Genomic DNA, 23,828 nt, shown 5'->3' on the forward strand with positions numbered 1-23,828 from the left:
GCCAGATCTGAAGTGCACGTCACTCAAGTGGGCTTTTCCTGCTCAGTATACATACGTGACAAAGGCCAGAGCAGAAGGACGCCGTGACACATGTTTGACACGCAGCGGGGCGGGTGTAAACCACCCTTTAACAATCTGCCACGGTGACACATTCCCTCCCAGCCTGCCATATTTGCTGTCACAAAGCTCAACAGAACTGACAATAACAATCACATCAAGCAGACATAACGCAGCTGTGTACATTTCTCCTTATGTCCACCTGGAACAAAGGAACCTGTCTGTCAGCATAACAACAGTATCTGGAGCAGTCTAACACACAGCAGGACATCACAGCTTAGCCATGTTATATAACCATAAAAATCAGCTGTTCCAAGAGCAATGAGGCCTAGAGTAAAGGAAAATGACTATCAGTCTATGAGGGTGGGTTTACTCCAACACCATGTTTCTGACAAGTAGGGCTGGGTAATGCTAACAGAGACAGGAATCAGAGAAAATGCCCCATTTCAGGACCTTAACAATTCATTACAAGTAATCCCATGTCACAATAACTAGGCCCAACTATGCACTAAACAAAATACACATGCCTAACAACAGTACTCTAGTTCATACTGAGTAGCACAGGATGAAAATAATGACTTATTTTAATAAAACGAGAGACAAGAACTCTAAACCTGCGAGTGAATTAATATTAGACTGATTCATGAGGCAGGTTGACCTATTCATAAGAGTCTTTCATTGTGAATCAGACTATAATTGAACCGTAGGAAATGATGCAAACATAAATAGAAAAAATATGATTGCAAGTATCTACAGTACCAGTGCAATAGTTTAACCCAAAAATATAATAGTATTTTTTACCCATAATAAAAATAGGCACACCTAAAACTAAAGACATAAAATGCTCAACAAACTCAATGTGGAAAGCTGTTATCAGTAGTTATTATGAAATTAAAAATAGGATTCACAAGGTATCTTAAAATCTATGTAAAAATTTTGGGGTTGTAACATTTTTTGAAAAATTATTTTGAAGGAAGTCTTTTATGCTAACGAGACAAAAAAAAAACAGTAAAATCAGTAATATTTTTAAATATTATTACAATTTAAAATAACCATTTCAATATATTTTAAAATGTAAGTTATTCTTGTGATCCAAAGCTGAATTTTCAACAGCCATTACTCCAATCTTCAGTGATCTTTCAGAAATCATTCTGATTGCTAATCTGGTCAAAAAAAAGAAAATTATTTCTTATTATTACCATTGCTGAAAACAGTTGTGCTGCTTAATATTTTTGTGGAAACGATGAGATATATACTGTATACATATTTATTTATTTTACATTTAAATGGTGGTCATTTATTCCATAGTGTATACAAAAAAAAGCCTGGATTGATTTAATAATTCTCCATTATTGGGAAGTCGAGCAGTTTGAATGAGAGAATGGAAGTTATGATGATGTCATGCAAAAATTAAAGTTAAAGATAAAGTCAGGGTTTAAACCAAACGTACATTTTTAGTAGACCAGGCGGATGCATTAAAGAATAAACATTTTTTAATTTAACTTTGACTTCAGCCACAAGTAATCAATAAGTGGATGGATGAGATTCATATGCGAGCAAATAATACCACAATAAATTCGGAAAATGTATCACACAGCATATGAATAATTGGGATGTGCACATATTTTACTTTAGTGCCGTTCTAAATTCAGTCAGACCCATTGGAAACACCAGCTGTGATGAGGGAAACCATCACACCCTCAGCACTCAAGGGCATGCTTGGTTTACATTTACACAAGACAACTCCAAACCACACATCTATGCCCTCAAAAATCACAAATAAAAACGCGACTGCAAGTACTCGATCCCAATTAAACGTGCCAAGAAAATGTGATTTAATCTTAGCAACTCCCAAAGCTGACGTGAATTTTTCCACACACACCAGGAAAAGGTCTTGCATCACAGGCCCCAGAATGAAGCGAAGCATGATACTCCATTAATCTGTTTGTTTTATAAAAGCACATCTCTGCAGAACCGCACATAATCTTTACGGGACGTCTGATTTTCCAGCTTTCCTCTCAAAGTAAGTATGGCTTCTCACTGGGGCCAGGTGGCGTGGATTACATGTACTGGAGGGAGTTTAGTTCCAGCTCCTCCGGCAGTCTTTTGCACTTGCTGTCATCACATGTCTCACATGGCGGCATTCCCGCCCCATGAGCGTAACAAACATAGAGCGAAAGTGGACGTGCACGGACACACAGGATAAAGATCTCGAGCAAATGATAAATGTGAGAAAGCATGGGCGGAGACTTGTGCAACAATTACATATTTGTGCAACGGGTTGTAGGTAAAGTGTACACCTGAAGAAATGACTATTAATAATAGTTTTATAAATGCATATTTGAAGAAGGAATGAGAATTTAATGATTCTGGTTCTGATTCAGATTCAGGTTTCTTAATGACTTTTTTTTTTTTTAGTTTCTCAGTTCTCAGAGGAGATAAAGAATCAACTAAACTTAAGAAAAAACTATTTTTAATATATTTTATCAATGTGTGTTCGAAGGAGGGATGAGAATGTAATGATTCTGGTTCTGATTCAGATTCAGGTTCCTTAAATGTCCCGTTTTTTGCGCTTTTTTGAAGCTTTGACTGTGTTTACAGTGTGCAATATAACATGTGCAATATAACAGTATTTTTCACACAATTCACCTATCTGTATAACGCTGTTTTCACTGTCATAAAAACGGGCTGATGTCTTCCTTGTTCTATAAAGTCCCTCCTTCAGAAACACGAGTTCTGATTGTGCCAGCGGTTCCTGTGTTGTGATTCGACAGCTACTGAGCGCAGGCTGCCCTCCTGGAAACGCGATTGGACTAATAATAATAATAATAATTCATTACATTTATATAGCGCTTTTCTAGGCACTCAAAGCGCTTACATTGTCAGGGGGTCTCTCCTCATCCACCACCAGTGTGCAGCATCCACCTGGATGATGCAACGGCAGCCATAGTGTGCCAGAACACCCACCACACACCAGCTTACTGGTGGAGAGGAGACAGAGTGATGAAGCCAATCAGCGGATATGGGGATTGTTAGGAGGCCATGATGGTCAGAGGCCAATGGGCGAATTTAGCCAGGATGCCGAGGTCACACCTCTACTCTTTTCGAAAGACTTCCTGGGATTTTTAATGACCACAGAGAGTCAGGACCTCGGTTTAACGTCTCATCCGAAGGACGGTGCTTGTTGACAGTATAGTGTCCCCATCACTACACTGGGGCACTAGGACCCACACAGACCACAGGGTGAGCACCCCCTACTGGCCTCACTAGCACCTCTTCCAGCAGCAACCTAGTTTTCTCAGGAGGTCTCCCATCCAGGTACTGACCAGGCTCAGCCCTGCTTAGCTTCAGTGGGAAACCGGTCTTGGGCTCCAGGGTGATATGGCTGCCGGTTTAGTTTTGAGAAGCAAGTGGGCAGGAGCATGTGCTGGAGATGTACTTCTAATCACAGGAGCGTTTTTACTGACGAGATGCGCATGATAATCGCATTAGTTTTTTTGCACAGCCCTAACATCTAGTTAACAAAGCTAAACAGCGTTGCCCTTTGTGTAATAAGTTACAGAAACTGTTAAACGCACCAACTTAAATAAAAAATACACTTACCGGTTGTGATCCATAAACAACGCCTTCTCCAGACAAAGAGGGAACTGCTCCATCTTTCAAGAATAATCTTTGTGCGATGCGAGCCGGGTCCCGGGCGACGACTTCTCCCCCTCCTGCCTTCGACATCTCCATCCGGAACCACTTCGCTCCCCTCCGCGAGACAGGACGCGACGCTGTGATCATCGGAGACTCCATCGTCCGACACGTAAGTGCTACGTTAGCCGAAGGTAAAGTGCACACTCATTGTTTGCCTGGTGCTCGTGTTCTCGATGTTTCTGCGCAGATACCCGCGATCCTGAAGGCCAACGAGAGCCCCAGAGTGGTCGTGCTTCACGCCGGGGTTAACGACACCACGCTGCGACTTCAGCAGCCTGATCGAGACGGTTCGCAGCATGACGCCCGCGGCGACGATCGTCGTGTCAGGACCACTGCCCACGTATCGACGAGGACATGAAAGGTTCAGTAGACTTTTTGCTTTAAATGAATGGTTGTTGTCATGGTGTAAAGAACAGAAACTGCTATTTGTTAATAACTGGAATCTTTTCTGGGAGCGTCCTAGGCTGTTTCGCGCTGATGGATTACACCCCAGCAGAGTCAGAGCGGAGCTGCTCTCTGACAACATCTCCAGGACACTTCGCTCCATGTGAATAGTAAGCAGTGTTGGGAAGGTTACTTTGGAAATGTAATAGGTTACAGATTACAAGTTACCCTGTTTAAAATGTAATAGTAGTGTAACTTTTTCAATTACTTTATTAAAGTAATGTAATTAATTACTTTGAGTACTTTTTGATTACTTTTCTAAATTTGTGAAAATTAAAGAATAATAAATAAAAGCATATACATCAACTTAAATACAGTTATCTAATAAGCATGTGACGTATTCTGTGTAATAAACTCCTGAAACATTGGTGTTTTTTTTAAACTGCTGTCTCTTTGTATATGATGATAGTTTTCTCAAAATAAGTAAAATGCACATTAAGTGACACAGAGCAGTTCTAGAAATTGTGTTTATGTGCTCGTGTACTCCTATATTGAGATGGCAGAGGTTGAAAACACTGCGAGCTTCAGTAGGCCTATGTGTAGTAAATGAAATCATGTCTTTGCCATTAATTTACAGGAGGGGCGGACTGGGAAAAAAAATCTGAAAAATTCAAACTCATACAAACAAATTCATGGACAAAACTATTTTTTTGTATGGACCTGACATAAAAAAAGGTTTTAATCTTTAATTTGGGGACATGCAAAATAATTAAAAGTTCTCTCCTGAACTGCACCTTCACTTCCATTTTTCTCTTCAGTCTCTTTATTTTGCCCTGTTATCCATCTCTCTCGTGACCTTAATACTCAAGATTGAACAAAACTATACTTTACAATACTCTACAATACTACAATATCTTTATAGAAAAATCCTAATACTGTACACGAGTCATGTTTTTCCCTTACAAAAATTAACCATGCTTCTATTAGCCTATATAAAAGTAAAATAACTTTGTTATGTTTTTGTTTTTTTTGCAAATGGATTTGTATTTATTTTTAAATAAATACATTTGTAAAATAATTTTACATTTTTGGTTACCACATTTAAACAATAGTAACCATTTTCTCTGGATTTATAGTTAAATATTAAAATGTAAATTTTCGTAAGGGTTGTGTTGTTGTCTGTCGTAGCTCCCCCTAAACCTATAAAAAAATCGGAATTTTTTTCAGATAAATTACTACTGTAACATTACAACTGATAATAATGATGTCCTTTATATAGTATTTTGAGTGATGACTGGTGAGCAACGTGCTGCTGCTTGATTAAATAAATAAAAAAACAAAGACAAAAAAAGCATCTTTACAGATGAAACTGACCTGAAACCCTGAACAGGAGTTCTGCTTCTCTGCTCCAGCTGTGCGCTTCAACAGTCCACTCTCTCTCTCTCTCTCTCTCTCTCTCTCTCTCTCGCATTGATTACTCTGAGTCTGATCCAAACCGTTTGGCGGAGGCGCGGAGAGCGCGCGAGTCATGACTTATAACAATTCATGACTTATTAGAGATTTAATTATCAAATGGCGGATTCGCAAATGATCGCTTTAGTACATTCGGCAGGCAATTATACAATAATGATATTAAATAGTGGGGCAAAATCGGCTGCCATGACACCGGGAATTGTCCCGGTTCTCCCGGTGTCCAGTCCGCGCCTGATCTCCACAGACACGCAGAATGTGCAAGTCATATATTGCATTTTGGGGCTCCATATTCACAGACACTAGTCGATGTCATGTTTTGATTCAAGTGTACTGACCTACTTTTGATTTAGTCATCCAAAATGTGGCATATTCGTCCGCGTTTAGTTTTTATGACTGGATTCTACGAACCAGACTGTATTTCCTCATCCCGGAAATGATTAGGGCGGTATGTCTCAGAATAGTCAGTGCAATTTGGGAAAGAAATCAGTTAAATCTGTATGTGGATGTGTGTAAATATTCAAATGTAATCCCCTTTGTAATCGTTAAAAATTTCATAAGTAACTGTAATTTAATTACTCATTTTTTCGTAGTAACTGTAACTAATTACAGTTACAATAATTTTGTAATTAAATTACGTAACGCCGTTACATGTAACTAGTTACTCCCCAACACTGATAGTAAGACAATTCTCTAATAAGTATTATGATGAGTTTTGTTCCACCCACTTAAATGATAAAAGTACTTGCGCTGTAAAAACTATTAAGACTGTGTCTGTTCCCCGAATAGTGAGGTCAAAATATAATGTAGGATCTGGAAAAAATCTTATCGTAATTAAACCAGAAAAATGTAAAGTAAATGAACAAAAACAATTTTTTAAGTTTGGGCTCATAAATATTAGATCACTCACACCCAAAGCAGTTATTGTAAATGAAATGATCACAGAAAATAGTTTTGATGTACTCTGCTTGACTGAAACCTGGCTAAAACCAAATGATTATTTTGGTCTAAATGAGTCTACTCCACCAAACTACTGTTATAAGCATGAGCCCCGTCAGACTGGTCGTGGCGGAGGTGTTGCAACAATATATAGTGATATTCTCAATGTTACCCAGAAAACAGGATACAGGTTTAACTCTTTTGAAATACTTCTGCTAAATGTTACACTGTCAGACATGCAAAAGAAATCTAATGTATCTCTTGCTCTGGCTACTGTGTATAGACCACCAGGGCCGTATACAGAATTCCTAAAAGAATTTGCAGATTTCCTCTCAGACCTTCTAGTTACAGTTGATAAGGCGCTAATCATGGGAGATTTTAATATTCAGGTTGATAATGCAAATGATACATTAGGACTTACGTTTACTGACCTAATAAACTCCTTTGGAGTCAAGCAAAATGTCACCGGGCCCACTCATCGTTTTAATCATACACTAGATCTAATTATATCGCATGGAATCGATCTTACTGCTATAGATATTGTACCCCAAAGTGATGATATTACAGACCATTTCCTTGTATCATGCATGCTGCGTATAACTGATATTAACTATATGTCTCAGCGTTACCGTCTGGGCAGAACTATTGTTCCAGCCACCAAAGACAGATTCGCAAATAACCTGCCTGATCTATCTCAACTGCTATTTGTACCCAAAAATACACATGAATTAGACGAAATTACTGACAACATGGGCACTATTTTCTCTAATACATTAGAAGCTGTTGCCCCCATCAAATTGAAAAAGGTTAGAGAAAAACGTACTGTGCCATGGTATAACAGTAATACTCACTCTCTCAAGAAAGTAACTCGTAGTCTTGAACGCAAATGGAGAAAAACTAACTTGGAAGTTTTTAGAATTGCATGGAAAAACTGTATGTCCAGCTATAGACAGGCTCTAAAAACTGCTAGGGCAGAGCATATCCACAAACTCATTGAAAATAACCAAAACAATCCAAGGTTTTTATTTAGCACAGTGGCTAAATTAACAAATTACCAGACGCCACCTGATTCAAATATTCCACCAACGTTAAATAGTAATGACTTTATGAATTTCTTCACTGATAAAATAGATAACATTAGAAATACAATAGCGAATGTAGATTCTACAGCATCTAACACTTCAGTTTCATCCATCGCACCCAAAGATAAACTGCAGTGCTTTACAAATATAGGACAGGAAGAGCTAAATAAACTTATCACTGTATCTAAACCAACAACATGTTTATTAGATCCTGTACTAGGGCTGGGCGATATACAAAAAAAAATGATATCTCGATATTGTCAAATTTTTTACGATATTCGATATATATCTCGATATGTTTGCATTTAAATAATAAAAAATAAAACATGATTTTATTTTGCCCATTAAAAAAATCAAAAAAACATTTAGATTAAACAGCTAATTTAAGCAGTTAAAAAATCTAGACCAAGAGATCACTTACTGCTTTTTATTAAATGAATATATGTAGGCCTATATGTAACTGAAGCAGTGCAAATTAAGTAACAGTTACAGAAAGTGCATTCTGTCAACTTTTTAGTGCATGCAATTCACAATTTAAACTATGCAACTGGGATAAGTATTTTATTTTAATTTTTTAACAAGTTTTTAAGCTAAGAACACAAGTCTGTCAACTGTCAGAGAAGCTCTGTGGCATGAAACTATGTTCCTACTGACACTAAAAACCCTCTTAGATGGGGAGCTAGTTGCTGAAGCACATAGCTATTTCTTATATATAAATATATATAAATGAATACCAAAGACTTTTGCATTCTCTCTGTCTATATTATGGAAACTGGTAAACATATCAGTGAAATTCCCCAATAGTAATTCCAAATGGCCATAGCCTATGTTTCTCTATTCAAACATCAGCGGTCGAGTAAGTGCATTTATTTTGCGATCACAAATGCAAACAATACAGTTGAGATCTCACGACAGAACACAGACCGGCTGAACGACGCTTTCATTAGATCGCTCAATTCCAGCTTGTTAGTGTTTTCAGATTATCGTCGGCAGCTCTTCCGCAATGAGGAGTGAGCACGTGCGCATGGTTGCCAGATTGCTTAAAATAAGCAAACACCGGGAAGAAAATGTATCCTTGTAACAGTGGAGCTCTGATTGGGAGATTTAAACTCTTGTTATCTGGCAACCGCTATCATTACAGCTCTCGTAGTAGAGGGGCGTAGAGCAGTCAGCAGTTACAGGTTCCTTTTTTGGACATTCGGCGCGTTCTTTTGGGAAAGTATGCTTGAATTTGAAATATTCGATATTCCCGATATATTCAAATTGTACATCGTCGTCAAAATTATTCCGATAGTATCGCTAATATTCGATATATCGCCCAGCCCTATCCTGTACCCACTAAATTACTAAAAGAGCTGTTACCTGTAGCCGAAGAACCGCTTCTCAATATCATTAACTCGTCGTTATCTTTAGGTCACGTCCCAAAACCATTCAAGCTGGCGGTTATCAAGCCTCTTATTAAGAAACCAAAACTAGATCCTAGTGTACTGGCAAATTATAGGCCTATTTCAAATCTTCCATTTATGTCTAAAATTTTAGAAAAAGTTGTGTCTGCTCAATTTAGCACCTTCCTGCATAAAAATGATCTGTATGAAGAATTTCAGTCAGGTTTCAGGCCCCACCATAGCACAGAAACTGCACTTGTTAAAATTACAAATGACCTGCTTCTTGTGTCAGATCAAGGCTGCATCTCATTTCTAGTCTTACTTGATCTTAGTGCTGCGTTCGACACCATAGATCATGACATACTCATAGATCGATTACAAAACTATACAGGTATTCAAGGGCAGGCTCTAAGATGGTTTAGATCCTACCTGTCCGATCGCTACCATTTTGTTTACTTAAATGGGGTGTCATCATTTATCATCAGTAAAATATGGAGTGCCACAAGGATCCGTCCTAGGTCCCCTTCTATTTTCAATATACATGTTGCCCCTTAGTAATATTATTAGAAAATACGGAATTAGCTTCCACTGTTATGCTGATGATACTCAGCTATATATCTCAACGAGACCAGATGAAACTTCCCAATTATCTAAGCTAACAGAGTGTGTTAAAAATGTAAAAGATTGGATGACAAATAATTTTCTCCAATTAAATTCGGATAAGACAGAGATATTAATTATTGGACCAAAAAACACCACACAGAATCTTGTAGATTACAATCTGCAACTAGACGGATGAACTGTTACTTCCTCTACAGTCAGAAATCTGGGTGTTATATTAGACAGAAATTTGTCTTTTGAAAATCATATTTCCAATGTTACAAAAACTGCATTCTTCCATCTTAGAAACATTGCCAAGCTACGAAACATGTTATCTGTTTTTGATGCAGAAAAGCTAGTTCATGCATTCATGACCTCTAGACTGGACTATTGTAATGCACTTCTAGGTGGTTGTCCTGCTTCGTCAATAAACAAGCTACAGGTAGTCCAAAATGCAGCAGCTAGAGTCCTTACCAGGTCAAAAAAAAATATGATCATATTACCCCAATTTTACAGTCTCTGCACTGGCTACCTATTAAGTTCCGTATCAGTTACAAATTATCATTACATACCTATAAGGCCCTAAATGGTTTAGCTCCTGTGTACCTAACTAGCCTTCTACCACGCTACAACCCATCACGCACCCTAAGGTCACAAAACGCTGGACTTTTGGTAGTTCCTAGGATAGCAAAGTCCACTAAAGGAGGTAGAGCTTTTTCACATTTGGCTCCCAAACTCTGGAATAGCCTTCCTGATAATGTTCGGGGTTCAGACACACTCTCTCTGTTTAAATCTAGATTAAAAACGCATCTCTTTCGCCAAGCATTCGAATAATGTATCTCTTAAATTGTGAGTGTAGTTGCATCTGCATTTTTATTCTTTAGCTTGTGTTAAACTAATTTTACTTTGTTGGATCAGCAGCTATGCTAATGATGTCTCTATTTTGTTTCTATGTTTTGCCACGGGATTTTCATCCCGTGGTAACTAGGATTTACACAAGCTCCAGTCTGGATCCAGAACACCTGAGAAGAGATGATGCTGACCCTCAGAGGACCCCAGATGATCCTAACCTTGAATCAACAAACAGAACTAACAATTATTGCTACATGTGTGACTGCATCATATAATTACTATTAATTAATAATATTGATAGTTCATCATCTAGCTGACTACGTCTTGTATTATTATTATTATTTTTATTTTCTAAAATCCTGTCAAACGTGCACAAACTACTAGCTACTACTAAATATTGTAGAAAGATAATTTTCTGTAAAGTTGCTTTGTAACGATGTGTATTGTAAGAAGCGCTATACAAATAAACTTGAATTGAAATTGAATTGAATTGCGAATCCGGCATTAAACTGATTGAGATTGCGGAAGTTGTCCTCAGCAAAATGTGCTGCACATAGTTTTACATGTGGATAATAATTTTCGGGAACCGAGTTAAACATAAATTGTACTCATTTAGCAGCGTCCCTGGGAAGGCCAAACAAAGATGATTGGACTCCGAGATGAAAATAACAGCGTTTCGACGACATGGCGACAAACACAAACGCAGCTCTTCCTCTTTTCCGTTGGAGTGCAACAAGGCCATGCCCCCCTTTTTGTGAATTCATGTGGGCGGAGGTTAGTCAAAAAACTGTTTTAGTGACGTCATTACTTCAGGAACTAGAGGGATGTAGTCCAAACGGGTCGTTCGATGTAGGCAAATTCTGTTAAATAAAATATCTCGCTTGGCATTGAACTTGAGAAATTGAGCTTTAGAATTTTACAGATATTATTTATACTCTAACAACAACATTACACACTAACTATAGTTTAAAACATGGGATCACGAAGAACGGGACCTTTAAAGTTTTTTTAGTTTATTAGTTCTCATAGGAGATAAAAACTCAACAAAACATTTTTTTAAACCCTGAAGCAACATACAGAGTTACCAAATTTTGCTATAAGTTCGATTGCAACATATAATAATTGCTGTTAATAGTGTTCATTGTCTGTCTGATTATGTCTTTAATTGATTTTTCTGTACATTTCTGCCATATGTACATTAACTGACAGTCACCACATGAAAAGTGCAATACAAATAAACTTGGATTGAATTGAAGTATCATTTTTAAAAGTTACTAAGACAGTTCAAATAAAAAATAAGTTAAGAATCGCTTTAACCAATTCAATTTCATGATTCAGATCAGTAACTTAATTTAACTCAATTTAAGAAATTGACTCATTTGTTAAAAAAAAAAAAAAAAGTTCAAAAGAATGATTTGTTTAAAAAAAAAAAAACATTTCTTCAGAAATACTCACATAAACTTTTTTTTATTAAAGTATCATTCATAACAGTAATGTCAAAATGTACTGAGAATAACTATTGATATTGAATATATATATATAAAAAAGTTTAATGTAAATCTGTGATTTGTTCAAAGAAGTTCTTGACTTATTCATCGGACCACAATTCAGTAAATAAGTATGAATATGAAGGAATAAATCAAAAACCACTTGACTAAATCAGTGAGTTCCTGATTCAAAATGCATTGTTATTCATACATTCTTTTAGAGTCATTTGTTTACAAATCAGACATTTTTTTCCCGCAAAAACTGAAATTTTTTTTTTTTTAAACTTAGCACTTAAGTATCAATTTGAGCTACTTTATTTGACTTCAAGTCAAGACAAACGTTTTCATAATTCAATGAATGATTCAATAAATAGAACCATTTTATTAGTTTTAACTCTGCAAAACAGAAATTACACTCTTCACCTTTAAAAGCTGCCAAAGAAACCCACTTCTCCAACTTCATTTGCTGTGGTGTTCATCTACATGAGGCGAAAAGTTTTCTTGAGAGTGTTTAATGGAGTGAGCTTCCTCCCTGACCCGAACTGAACACTACAGATCAGTCACTTACTCCCTCGAGGCTCAGAGATCGCTGACCGACCACATTCGTCCCAAACCACAAATGGCTCCAGCAGCAAGACCAGCGCGACCGTGTGAACCGCAGTGACGCAGAGTTGACTTGAGGGAAACCCCTGAAATATAAGTCAAAGTGGCGTTTGAAGAGCCACAAGGAAAGAGAGGTTTTCCACCCCAAGCACCGCAGCTATTCTCAGCTCAGACCTATTTTTGTAAAGGGGCTTCTCTTGAATTTAGATCACCACGTATGAGCGTGTCAAAACATGTTAACTGCACTGCATCGCGAGAGGTCAAACATAGTCTATGTCAAGGCTGAGCTATATTAACTTGTGCGTTAAATTTAGGCACTGCCATCCACGATGTGCCACGTAGGCTGATCTGAAGATGATTATTGCATCTTTCATCTTTCCAAGTGGCTGGTTTCTACGCTCTGTGGCCATCACACCTTTTTTGTTATTTCAGTCATGTTGCTCAGGTACCAAAACTATTTCATTCCTACTTCTCAAGTGTCAGAAGACATACATGGAAGAAATAGGCGTAACATCTGATAAATGACAAGATAACACAACTGATTCAAATGAAACATGACTATCTAAAAGGGTTTCTGACGTGGGCTGAAAGTGCAGTTTGGTTGGGTCGACACCAAAATGCTGGCTTCGATATGATTAGGAAACTTCAGATCAAGTCTAAAGTAAAAAAAAAAAAAGTAATACAAATATTACAGTATCATTCTTTCTAAAGTTTCATTAATATCTGTCATGTTCAATCCAGCCTCAACTAAAATATTAAAAAAAGAAAAAGTGTACCCTTTGTTATAAAAAAAAGATTATATATTCTAATATTTTTTAAAGAATTATAAATATAATAATTAAAAATAATTCATTCACACAATCCACAGTCTAAGGATGCATGGTTCAGCCAGCCACAACTAAAATATTTTTAAAAAATCATATGAAAATCATGGTAGTCACAATAAGTAGTAATATAATAAAACAATATAACAGATAAATTACAAAAGCATTTCTCCTACAACATTGTTAATACTTATCACCACAGTCTGAAGATGCATGATGAAGACTGCTAAATAAAATAAAATAAAATAAAATAAAATAAAATAAAATAAAGTTGCCAGGAAAAGAAAAAGTGCACAATTCAAACTAAAATTTTTATAATTCCTGAATGAAAACATTAACATGGTATGCATTGTCAGATTTTAAAATTTTCAAAAGGATGAATTATCGATATATAATTTATAATTTCTGATGATTTCTAAAATGTGATAGAGAAAAAGGCAACAAAGAAGTCTTTTTTTTTTTTTAAACAAAGGTCAAAACTCCTGTTATAATGTAGATTTTTGAGGGTGCACTCTTGTCATAAATTAATCTATTACTTTTCCTACATAATTTTTAGAGTCTTAGACCTTTCCAACGATATATAGTTTGTCAAGATTAGATTCGATTTAATTGTAATATAGTGAAGTAAATGTAGGCGTCCCGTATACGAGACGGTGACAGGTAAAGGGTTAAATTCAGCAATTTTATGAACTTCATATCTGCTAATAATAAACTGATATATCACTATTAAGGTGCTCCAGCTCTCTAGAAATCAGATATGGCCATATAAAAAACCCTTTTTTCAGGTTTTCCTGGGATCCCTGCAATATGTAACAACTGTGACAAGACAAAGATATTTTTTAAAATCAGAATAGGAATGCTGGTCTTTTACATAAAACTGTGTCAAGAAAGCGATGTTAACGGATATCCTCAGCGCAAAATTCAGTCAAAGTTGGTCAAGAGTCCACCAGCCCATACTGCTCATGTCTGGAGGTGCAGGTTTAACCTGGGGGAAAGGGAAGACATTTCGGTCTTACATCACCATGTCTGGCTCAAAAAAAGTAAGACATGGCCAGCCAGCCGTCTAGGGTGACCATCATGGAGGAGCAGGTCTGATACAGGCTGACAGGCCCGTAGAGAAAAGCAGCGCTGCAGTGATCAGCAGGAAAATGACACCCAATTCATTATGACAGCCCGTGTTTTGTACAATAGTCACCGCTGCTCACTCATGTACACTACGCGAGCAGGCCAAATATAATAGTAGTTAGCCACCATTATTTACAAAGCACTGAAGGAGCTGAATGCTGTGCTTTTGATCAGAGTGACCATTTACTCTTTGGCAGGTCTGAATGAGTCTGAGCTGAGAATCAACACAGAAAGCAAAGCCTTTGGGAAGGTGGTTCCATGCCTGACTATAAAAATCTCTTTTTCCCAATGTCTTCGCCTGGGCTTAACCCCAGCTAAAGCTGTTCGTGTCACATTCCAGTAACTTTTGAGGAAACCGTGTTAGAAAGGAACTCCACGTCTACTCGCAGAGAGGCAGTGATTCTCAGCGCTTCTCACCAGGGCTGACATGGGAAACTGTTTAATTCACTCTTATGCAACTATGCCTAAATGTTTCATTAAGGAATTCGCTCAGTTGCTGATGTCTTGGTTTGGCAATGTAAATTAATGCAAGTCGTGTTAAAAAAAATGGGATGGTGAGCAACAGATTGCATGTTTAAACCAGTGATTTGGTGCACTAGGTGTTCATTAAAGGAATTAGATCAGCCAAAAATGAAAATTCTGTCATGATTTACTCACCCTCGTGTCCTTCCAAATTCGTAAGCTATTTTTTTTTTTGTGGAGCACAAAACACAGAGTCTTCACACAGCTTTTCCAGTAACTACAACAGTCATCTGGGTTATTATCATGAAATAAAATTGTAATAGCTTTAGCATTATTTTTTGGTAAATGAAATTAGCGGAAATAAAATAAGATATAAATATTAGATGCAAAATCCTAAACTAAATGAAAACTGGAAAATTAACTGAAGTAAGTTTAACTTGAAGCACTAAAATCACTAATTGGAAATAAATTTTAAAAAATACTAAAATAAAACTAACTGAAATAAAACAAATGCATCTAAACAGTAATATAAATAAATACATTACGATACATTATAAGAAAGACAAAAGCACATAAAATTACTAAAAATAAAATAAAATGAAAACGTAAAAAGAAATGCTAATTCAAAATATTAATAAAATCCAGCAAATAATACTAAAATAACTGGATGTCATCAAATTGAAAAATGGACAATAAAACATCATAAAAGCACCATGCGAGTAGTTCAAAAGATTGTTTAGGAATTCATCAAAATAGAGGCAATTTGTTAAATTTAAATGCAACTATGAATGAGATTTTTTGGTCTATTAATTTTATGCACTTCTTTGTGCTGCTTTAAAATTTGTTCATCGTTTACTCGTCATTCCAAACCTATGCATTTCTTTCTTCTGCGAAACAACAAATATGATATTTTATTAGGTTCCACAGAAGAAATAAGAGTATACAGGTTTAGATTTGAAGTGACGATGAGTAAATGCGGACATAATTTGTAATTTTCTTGAGAGAGTAACCCCTTTAACAGTGTTTAATTATTCTATTTTGGAACTTGACTGCCATAGACACTATCAAATGTTGGAAAAGAACTATATGAGATTATATATATATATATATATATATATATATATATATATGAAAAACATGAGGGTGAGTGAATACTGACAGACTTTTGATTTTAAGATAAACTATAAGGGATAGTTGATCCAAAAATGAAAATCATCAGACTCTTGAAGTCAATGTCTATTATCAGCTGTCTGGTTACCAACAATCTTCACAATATGTTCTTATGTGTTCAACAGAATAAATTAACTCTTACAGATTTGGAACAACTTGAGTGTGAGTAAATGATGTCAGAGTTTTCAATTGAAGGTGAACTATCCTTTTAAACAATCTGATGAGCATCAGTTAAGAAAGCGGGACTTCAACATCTCCATTTCCATACAGGCCTGTGTGTTTTCAGATAAACAGAGAGCAGGAAATGAGCCTTGTGATTGTGTGTGTGTGTGTGTGTGTGTGTGTGTGCCTGGACTTTATGAGGGGCAAAACAATCATCACTCACTCTCTCACTGCACTCAGTCGCTTTCCCTCGGCTCTTGTCTGACTTTTGCGTCCTCCACTCGGTCTGCCAGCCCAGCGGAGTGTTATAACAGTTTCATGAGCTTACAAAAGCCAGAAGGGTCACAGTTTGGTGACAATGAGGTTCACATCACTTTGACTGATGCACTGCCCAAAAACACAAACTCATCAGCTTTTCATTATTACAGTCTTGGGTTTCGGACAAACACGGATTGCCAAATGAACCCAAGCCTCGCCAAGATCTGCCAGCGCAGAGTGGAAAACCAAACAGGCACTTAAGCAAACCAAAAGTGACACAGACAACACTAACTGATTCCACACTGAGGCGACAGCATTCAAACCACCGATTCGAATATCCAAAAATGAAAAGTCTGTCATTGTTTACCCATCCTCATGTCATTCCAAACCCATATGAATTTCTTTCATCAGTGGAGCACAAATAATATACCATACATCTGCAGAATATCCATATTACTCTGCTCTTTTCCATATAATAAAAATAAATGGTGATGGTTGCTGTAATGCTCCAAAATGAAAAAAAAACACCACAAAAAAGTATCAAATGATAAAAATGTATCACTAATTGTGATTTAAAATATGTTTAAACATGGAAAAAAAAGATCTAGGTCAATATTAGTGTAATAATAATTAATAATAACCATAATAAATTATTATTATTGATGATGTTGTTGTTATTAAATAAAAACTGTTACTATTGTAATATTTCACTGTAAAATTAAAAAAAGTATTTAAGAAAAATAATAATTGTACAGTAAATCTCTAAAAAAAATCTAGGGATGCACCGAATTCAGTATCATTAATATTGAATTAAATTTAAAAAGTCATACAAAATCACTTTATATTATTTAATAAAATAATAAATAATCATTTGCAATGCATTTTCTGTTTTGGCCCCAGAATTTTCATTTCAGTGCCTCCCTAAAAAATTACAATATATTAAATTCATAATTTCTGCATTTTCAAATGTTAAGTTATCAAGCTTTTTGGAGGAAAACCCCAGCAAGACCTTAAAGCTTCTCTTTGTTGAAAACAGATTTAAAAGTGCTTCTCATCACAAGTTTGGAAAAATGGTTGGCACATGACACGTTCAAAAATGCTAGATGTTATAAGCGACCCAAACTCAGTGCACATGCAGAGAAGCATTTACTCATGAAAACACAGCTCATAAGTTGCTCATGTTTGAGAAAAAGCAGTGTAGTGCATATATTTAATGAAACCATTTGATCATTTTGATTAATTGTGTAGCCCTAATATATGACTGACTTGCTTTCCTTGAACATAAATGAGAAAATTAAGTAGAGCATTTCTTCCATTTAATAAAAGTGAATGGGGACAATGGGCTGTCAAGCCCCATAAAGGACAAAAAGCCTCAACAAAAGAAGCATAATAGCAGTCCAAATGAATCTTACAGTTCATTCCAGTCTTCCAGTATTCATTTTTGTGTGAACTAATCCTTTAGGGAGTTAATTCACCACCGTCCTACAAGTATCCAGAGACACAGCAGACAACACAAGGCCTCGGGGACATTAAGACAATCCTCTAAATAACACTGCTTGTGATCAAACATCCAATTTTCCAGTTAGGGGACAACCTTTCTACAGATCGCCAGTCATCCTTGTCATCTGTCCAGCCGCATTTACCTCCTACAGTTACGCCCCGTCTCCTGTTAGCGCTTTTCCTCGCTAAGCATCATGTAAGAGCGGTTGGAGCCAAATTCTCTCTCTCTTTCCTCTTCAGCCACAGATGCGCCAAACGATGCAATCTGCCAATCTCCATGAGTCATCCAGCACTGTTAATTATGTACCCTAAGGAGCAGAACTGATTAGCGAGGGTCTCAAACTGATTTAAATTGTTATATGAAACTATATAAAGCACGGGCCTAACATTGGCATTTAGTCACATTCGTTAATCAGAATATTACTTTGCCAAGTCACACAGACTGGATTGGACAGAGAAACACAGATAGGATAACTGATGCTTCATGCATTTCAACAGGAAAAGGTGTTGTGTAATCATTCAATCATAGAAGAGTCACCGTGGGTTGAGTAGAATGTAGAATGAGTAGAGATGTGAATTTAACGGCATGCCATTAATGGAAGCATTGATAAAACATACAGTGCACACACATACAGTACACTTATTATTATTATCAATGTTGAAAACAGTTGTGCTGCTTAATATGTTTGTGGAAACAATGATACAGAATTCTTAGATTTTGCAATACAAAAAATATTCTTTATTATTTATTTTTGCATTTCTATATGCTTCTGCTTTTCTATGTTTTTATCATCATGCATTTGGAAAAAAATTTGTAGGCCTAGGCCTAATTCTCATTATTCTCAATGGTGATTTTCATCAGATTATCATCAGTATAATAGAATGATTTGATTAAAGCAAGCACAATTTAACTTTGTTTTTCCAGTAATGGGAATGTATGAAATATTTCTTTACCATGAGATTTGAAGGGGAAATGGGATTAAATTTGCATCAAATTTATGTCACAAAGCAGAAAATCTTAGTGGTTAAAAAAAGAAAAGTTTCATTTTCTTTAAACATCATGATATTTATCATTTCTTTTGTTTATTTGCTGGGGTGAAATAAGTGAATGAAAAAAAATATGAAATAAAAAAAATAGCAAAAATATTCCAAACGTGTTAAAAAAAAAAAAAAGTGCAATATAAAACAACACAAAACCCTAAACATGGTGTGCACATTATTTTTTTGTTTGGTCGTGCCAGACATTATTAACTCTCTGCTGCCAAGTTCTCAGAAAGCTGCTTTGACCTTCTTCCTGTGAGGCCTGAAATTTACAAGGTCTGAGCGCCGGTCCTTGAGAGTCGGAATGTGGAAAGACGAGCGAGCTTCCTACAGACTGTGATTAAAGTCTGGATTTATATGCCTGTGCATGATGCCACATGTTGAAGCTTCAACCACCAGCTATGTGTGACAGCTGCCCAGACCGACACCATGATATAACCACCAGCGGACAACACAGACGTTATGACTCGGCTCAGAACATGAAAACAGCCGAGGGAACTTCCCAACACTCATGTTCGGTTTGGTCGTTTACTTCAAGACAAGCACAAAAACTAAATTCAACCTTAACGTAAAATACCACAACAACTTTTAATCTCATTAAAAAATCTTTTTCTGTTTTCTAATATTTTCTATTCTCTAAATAGTGTACACAAGGAAAAAGCACATTCCTGCCCATTGTTTATTGACTACAAACAGAAAAATTGTCTGTTGTCATTTCTGAAAAGAGAACACCTACTTTGTGACCAAAAGTTAAAGCATCAATCATATCTTTCTGATTGGTTTTAAGTCAGTTGACCATTTTAAAGGATTATGTGAACGTAAAGTTGAATTTCAAAATGTATATATTTATTTTAACATATATAGCATTGTGGATGCTGGTACCCCAAACTTAAAGAAACTAGTCAATCTAAAAAAAAACAAGGTCTAATGCCCCGTTTCCACCGCAGGAACTTTACCCAGGAACTAGGGACTTTGGCCTGGTACTCGATGTGTTTCCACCGCAGGAACCAGGAACTAAATAAAGTTCCGGGTAAAAAAATGCCCCTCAGAAAGTCCCTGCTGGCAAGGTGGTACTTTTTCAAAGTTCCGGAACTTTCGGGCGCTAAACATCCTGATTGGTTGAGTTCACGCAGCATTGGTTGGGTTCAACCACCATTTATTCGGATCAACATTTTCAAAATATTACTGTTATTGTGTCATGAAATGTAATTTTAAAAGTATTTCAGGCGAGAATGTAGTTGTTTAAAACTCAAATCAGTGGTTTATTTATGAAGACAGCGCCTATTTAAAAATGTGTTTCGCCAATCTCAGAGACGGTCAGCTCGACGCCACCAGCGGGAGCTCAGTGATCATGTATCTGCCGAGTAGCAGCCTCACCTCAGCTAGACCATCTGATGTGTGCCGCTGGCTCTGATGTCTCTTTAGTGGTTAAACATAAAATATAATTCAGCTGCGGGGTAAATCTAAAAGGTTTTCTTTGGTCTGTATTCAAGTTATCTATATGTTAAAATGAAAATAAAAAAGTCAAATCTATATAATATTTTGTTTCATTGTAATGGCTGTATATATACACATATCCCTGAACTAAGTACATTTCTGCAGCTGTTATTATGCTTAAATGAAAACGAAAGGAGGCAGTGGTATTTGATATCCTATTTCGTTTTATTGTAAATATACAGAGAGGAAAATAGTAGCCATGGTCAGCTGACTGAAGTTATCAAGTATATGCTGCTGTTTGCAGATTTACTGGATTTGCGTCGTCGCGGACATCACACTACCGAGTCGAATGCACAAAGTCCGCACTACCGAGAATGCACGTCCAAAATCAGCATACTTTTTATTGAGAAACGCGCGCAGACCTACGTCACCAGTCTATTTGCCTAATCTTCCCGGTACTTTACACCGCGGTGGAAACTCAGAAAGCAACAGGTCTGGGGGGAAAAAAGTTCCTGGGAAAAAAAGTTCCTGGTACAAATGTTCCGGGTAATTTCGGTGGAAACGCGGCATTAATGTACTAAAGAAGAAACACTGCTTGGAAAAGCAACAATATCCCACAAAAGAAAATCTATGATTAGTGAATTTTATCTAAATTCTCTTTCAAAACAATTTCAGCCATTATTTGTGCACCATAAAGCAATGTTAACTCAAAAGTGCAGATTTGAATAAATGTAGAATTACATCACTTGTTCACCAATGGATCCACTGCAGTGAATGGGTGCCGTCAGAATGAGAGTCCAAAAAGCTGATAAAAACATCACAGTAATCCACAAGATCAAAAACCAAATTGTGAAGTAAAAAGCTGCATGTATGTATGAAACAAATCCATCATAAGGCATTTTAAACGATCAATCCTGGACAAAATACAAGTCCATAATCCACAAAAAACTTTCCTCCAGTGGAAAAGTCCATCCCTGTTGTCATCTCACATCAAAATCATATTTGTTTAGAACTGTTTTGAATGCTTTTGTAATTGTAAACAATGCTGTGCAGATATCTCTCCTGATTCAGGCAAGATGTTTTTTTTCACTGGAGAAGCAGTATTATGGACCCATATTTTAGTCAGAAGAAACAGTTTAAAGTTAAAACCACCTTGAAGGGATCCTATTATGCTTTTTCCACTTTTTCAGCTTTAGTTAGTCTGTAATGTTGTTGTTTGAGCATTAAAAAAAATCATCTAATTTACAAAAATCAAAGTCCACTTCAAAAGTAGTATTTTTTGCATATTACTACAACGCATATTTTCTGGGATTTGTGATATCACAAATATCGACGAATGGGACGAGACATAGTTAAGCTGCACTAGAGAAGGCAACGAGTGTTATCACTATGTCGGAGACATGCTAGCTTTCCCAAGGCAGACGAATATAGAGTGGTTACAATCATCAGAGTTAAAATCGCACTCAAATTGATTTGATTTTGAAGCAATATTTACACTGAAACTTGCAGCAGCCGGCTTGGTATATTGGAGCCCAGCTGACCAATCACTGCACATTCATATTTCAGAAGGCGGGCCTTCATCTGATACAGGAACTATTTGAGCCGTTAATGCCAGACTGGGGAGAGAGGTGTTGTAATACTGTAAAATATGTGAAAAATAATGTGTTTTTCGAACAACCTAGTACCCCCAAGACAAAATCAAGACTTTTTAAAAGAGCATAATAGGACCCCTTTAATGATTAATTTATTACAAGCATGCAGCTTCTCACTTCACAAGATGTTAACTGATGGACTGGAGTGGTGGATCATTTGTGGATTATTGTGTGGTCTTTAACAGCTGTTTGGATTCTCATTCTGACGGCACCCATTCACTGCAGAGGATCCATTGGCGAGCAAGTGATCCTGAATTCCTCTAAATTTGTTAACATGAAAAAGCAAACGTATCTACATCTTGGATAGCTAATGTTCAACCAAGAGTTGCAACAATGTAAAAACTTTTCATATCATATACTGTACAAATGAAACTGATTTGAATCATTGAAGGTGCACAAAACTAACAAGTCATAAAATGTCTCATGAAAATGAGTACAAAATGACACTGATAATGAAAACTGCCATACTGATCATAGCTGACCCTGTCAACACGTCAAACTGTAACAAATCCGTTACAAAGAGCTGCTACAGTCTCAACACACACACGCGCTCAATCAGATTCATATACAAACGTGTATGTATAATGGCACGCTGTAGTTTAACACTTAAATATATATATATATATATATATATATATATATATATATATATATATATATATATATATATATTAGACAAAATGTTCAAATCGTTTTAAATATCACTTTAAATATCAAGTTTTTAAAACGATAAAAACGCATATTTTTTTGAATTACCATTACATAGTCCATCCCAAAATGCCTTAATTATAAGCTAAAATCAAATAGCTTGTTACAAAAAAAAATATTTATGATTCTCCATAACTCTGAAAATGCACGTGACACACAACTACTCCGAGAGTTACGATTCACACACAGACACACAAACACACTGTTTTGATTGTTTCATCTTGATCGCCCACAAGTTTCTTTCTCTTACCAAAGTGATCAGTGCATTTCAGAATTAAATCACTGGAGAACGCGTGCGAGTCGTCGCTCACCTCTCCGCAGCTCCGCCGCGATCGGACGCAACACTCCGGACTTTATTCCCGTTGGAGAGCGCGCCAACGACGGATCCACTCACCGACGGATTCCGCCATTCTGGATTGTGGCGAGCGGATCACGTGTCGAGTCCCCGGCGCATGTCCTCCAGAGGCGGGCGCTCACAGTCAGTCGAGCCCGGCGTCTACGTTCTCACACGGGATGGAAAGAACCGAACGATTCCGATTCTTTGACAGCGCCACTATGATTCTTTTGAGCAGCAAATATTTGAAATAAAAAATTGAATTATTGTAGAAACACAGCCCTTTGAATTAGAATTATAATTGTTATAACACATGTTATTTTGAATCGGAAATGACGACAATAATTACTCAATAATTACATGATTTAAATTAATTCGGTAACAAGGTGATTTGAGTGTTCAGGTTTTTGCATTCACTGTAAAAAGGAAAAAAAAAAATCTGTGGCGTCGGTAGCTTTATGGTTCATTAAAAAAGAATTGACTCATAAGAGCCATTTATTCAAGAATCGAACCATGCTGTTAATGCTGCATGTTTTTTGATTCACTAAACTGAATCGACTCATACGAGCCATTTATTTAAGAATCAAACCATACTGT

At 36.5% G+C, this 23,828-nt stretch overlaps 1 protein-coding gene across 3 annotated transcripts in view; it reads right to left on the reverse strand.

The window, feature by feature from the left end:
- Nucleotides 1-23,403, reverse strand: part of hdac4 (histone deacetylase 4) — a 223,863-nt gene extending 200,460 nt beyond the window's left edge. For 2 of the 3 annotated variants that reach the window (XM_059562489.1, XM_059562487.1), the window contains exon 1: nt 23,209-23,402. The gene's annotated coding sequence lies outside the window, so the exon portion shown is untranslated. Of the gene's footprint in view, nt 1-23,208 lie in introns of all 3 variants that reach the window. The other variant, XM_059562488.1, reaches the window with a different exon arrangement.
- Nucleotides 23,404-23,828: the final 425 nt, after the last annotated feature.

The sequence above is a fragment of the Carassius carassius genome, chromosome 11, assembly GCF_963082965.1.
Source record: "Carassius carassius chromosome 11, fCarCar2.1, whole genome shotgun sequence".
Taxonomy (NCBI): domain Eukaryota; kingdom Metazoa; phylum Chordata; class Actinopteri; order Cypriniformes; family Cyprinidae; genus Carassius; species Carassius carassius.